Below are 3,936 nucleotides of genomic sequence, written 5' to 3'. Positions count from 1 at the left end.
ACTGAAATGTGTTTTGGCAGTGCCTGTACACAACCATCATAAAATGATAAAAAAATCCATCCAGTGGTTTTTTTTTTTAATCTTCTTATATGTTTTCTCCTGTCTCAAATCAAGCCATTCGATTTTGTGACGTCACAAAATCGACGCCCCTCCCACGATTGTTGATTGACAGCAGCGTTTCAACACAGACCCGTCCTCGCTCGTGAGCGAGCTGTCTGTCATCATAGTCTGCGCGGTCATTGTTGATACGCTGGAGCACTGTCTATGAGCAGAATGGCGTCTAAGCGATTGTGGTGTTCTGTTCTTGGGTTTAATAAGGAACACAGCAGTCATTTTGATGTTCCTAAATCTGAACCACTGAAGACGCAGTGGCTGAGTTTGGTTTCGAAGGGAATATTCCCCACGATTAACGTCAATGCTTTCATGTTTGCGCAAATCATTTCACACACCAGACTGCTTTACAAACGAAGGTCAGTATAAAGCTGGTTTTGCTAAGAAGCTGATCCTGAAAAAAGGATCGGTACCAACTATTCATGTTCCTGCTGCACCTCCAGAAGAAGAAGTGAGTGTAACGTTTTATTAACCTTTATATTAATATGTATATTAATCTTTGCAAATCGCTTGCTGCACGCTTCACAATGAATGCGGCTATTTTTACACTCAGGGTACATTACGGCATGTTTTCTACGTACGACGTTCTCAATATAATTCATAATCCCACGTTTATAATGAACAACGCTTTATGGTTATTGTGTTATTGTGTTACAAACGGTGTACACAGAACAGGGGCGGGGTGAGCAAAGCTCATTATCATTTAAAGACACATGCACTTAAATGGCGTGCTGAAAACAGAGCTGTTTTTGACCAGGTAAAATTAGTGTTTTCTTACAATATAATGAGAATTTTGAATTAAAGTTTATTACAAACCTTTCATTTAGACCCTAAAGAATCATATTAACTTGTACAAAAATGGCATTATATGACCCCTTTAAGATATGTCAGTGCAAGTTTCTTTCAGCTGCTCAAACATTCATTTTAGTCTAGGACTAGCTTTAAATGAAAAGTTCACTTCAAAATGAAAATTCTGTCATCATTTACTCACCCTCAAGTTGTTTCAAACCTGTATGAATTTCTTTCTTCTGTTGAACACAAAAGAAGATATTTTGAAGAATGTCGGTAACCGGACAGTTGATGGACCCCATTGACTTCCACAGTAGGAAAAACTATAGAAGTCAATGGGGTCCGTCAACTGTTTGGTTATCTTCAAAATATCTTCTTTTGTGTTCAACAGAAGAAAGAAATTCATACAGGTTTGAAACGACTTGAGGGTGAGTAAATGATGACAGAATTTTCACTTTGAAGTGAACTAATCCTTTAAGCCTTTGTCTGTGAAACCAGGGGTTAGTGTCCAACTACAAATATAATGTGCATTTTTCATCAAACATCAAACACTTCTTTAACTCTAAAATTGTGTTAGTGTGTTTAGTGGGTATATTTGTTGTGATCATTACATAGATGATGCATGAATTAACTAAACAATTGCAAAATGAGTTAATTCATGCCAGGGTTAAAGCCACACAGACACGGCTTTTCCTTCCTGTTCTCTTGTCATCAGACAAGGGAAAGCTTTGGATCTGCCGGTGGTTGTCTCTCTGTGGTTGGATTTCCATACAGGCTTGTTGTAAAGCAAACTAGCATGTTCGTAAAGGTCAATGGGTACAGAGGCATTACTGCCAATGCAGAGATTGTGGTGATCATCTTCATTAGCTTCATCTATAAGACCTGAGGAGAGAGAAAGAGGAAAGATCCTGTTGGCCGACTGTTTATGGTATTTCAGACGTGCTTCGTTCTCGGAGAGAAATATTGGTAACACTTTACAATATGCTTGTATATTTTAACATTAGTTATATGCATTATTGAACATAAACTAACAAAAAAAAGTGTGTGTATAAGAAGCTATTTCTAGTTGTATTCTGACCCTTCAAATTATTTTTGTTGATGTAACCTAAAGTCAAGTTGATTCTGTCATTTTAAATTATATATATTCACTTCCAAAGGTCAAAGGTTTGGGGTCGTAAAGATTTTGATTATATTTAAAAGAATGTAAAAGTCAGTATCAGTAGTCAGTATAGGTTTTATATTAACTAACTAATTAATTAACTAACTTTTATTGAGCAAGGACTCGTTACATGCATGGATCAAAAGTGATGTTTTTTCATGAAAGAATCCTCAGAAAATGTAGTGCGGTTTCCATAAAAAGTAGTAAGCAGCAAAAGCTTTTCAACATTGATAATAATAAGAATCGTTATTAATAATTGATCAGATTAGAATGATTTCTGAAGGATCGTTTGACGGACGTTGAAGACTGAAGTAATGATGCTGAAAATTCAGCTTTGCCATCACAGGATTAAATTACATTTGAAAATATATTTTCATAGAAAACTAAATTCCAGATCTTCTAAATTAAAATAATGTTTCGCAATATAACTGTTTTTACTGTATTGTTTTTATCAAATAAATGCAGCCTTGATGAGCATTAGAGAGCTTTTTTTTTCTTTTTCTTTTTCTTTTACAAAATCCAAACTTTTGACCAGTATTTGCAGAATATGCAGGGAAAAAAAGAGAGAAAAAGAGAGAGAGAGCATCCATCCCCCATCTGTGATATTTTCTCTCTGGTCATGCCCTCTGCAGTGGCATAAACCACAAATGGTGATGTCAGCATATCTCAGGTGTTATCAGAGACTCAGACAGACAGAGAGGAAGACGGGCAAGAGAGAAAGCCAACGGATCAGAAGTCTGACTCTCACACCAGCACATCGTATCATTCAACACACACACACACACACACACACACACACACACACACACACACACACACACACACACAGGCTAGACTGAAGCTGAATCATGATGCGACTCTCAATCTACTCATATCTGTGTGATATTTTTCATGATGTAGCTGACTTATAGGTTTTACATTTTCAGTATCCACAAACTGACATTTCTGCAGAAATGATCAAAGACAGATGTGAAAACACTTGAGAAAAATACTCCAGCTTTAGGCCTGAGATCAGCACTTGATTCATCTCAAGCTAAAGCGTTATAGTTTAGCAAAGCTAATTCCACACAAGGCATTAAATGCGCTCTACAACAGGGGTCCCCAACCCCCGGGCCGCGGACCGGTACCGGCAAATATTGTCTGATATTAAACCGGTCCGTGGCGCAAAAAAGGTTGGGGACCGCTGCTCTACAAGACTGAAGCTCATCAACCTATGATGTTTTTAATCTCTGCGAAAAAAAGCAAGCGTGCACTTGTAGGAACACTTTAACAGAAAAAGATATTTACCCAGCTAACAGGGAACGTTCCCATAACTTTCACTAACGTTATGTAAAAGTTATGTAGTAAAAAACTTTCCAGAAATAATGTTTCTGGAACGTTCTTATAATGTTTATAGAGTTCAAAATACATTATCGTAACGTTGAGAGAAAAACGTTCTTAGAACAAAGTTTTTAGAACGTGCTTCTGATGTTATTTGTTCTTGACTGATGTTCTCATAATGTTGAGTGAAAACGTTCTTATAACAACGTTTATGGAACGTGCTTGTGATGTTATTTGTACTTGACTGGTGTTCTCATACTATTGAGAGAAAACGTTCATAGAACAACATTCTCAGATACAAAAATATGTTCTTAGAATGTTTTTCTAACATTCCCATTAAGTTATGAAAACGTTATTTCTGAATGTTTTCTGAACGTTCCAAACAACCGTTTTTTTTTTTTTTTTTTTTTTTGTATTAAAGTTTTCTCATTTTGGAAATGTTATGAAAATATACTTTTTTTAATGTTTTCTAAACGTTCAAAACATCCAGTTTTTTTTTTTAAATGTTTACGTTTTGTCTAAACATTATACATAACTTTTAAAGAACGTTAGTGAAC

The sequence above is a fragment of the Rutilus rutilus genome, assembly GCF_951802725.1.
Source record: "Rutilus rutilus genome assembly, chromosome: 15".
In the NCBI taxonomy this organism is placed as follows: domain Eukaryota; kingdom Metazoa; phylum Chordata; class Actinopteri; order Cypriniformes; family Leuciscidae; genus Rutilus; species Rutilus rutilus.
This window is presented reverse-complemented; position numbering follows the sequence as displayed.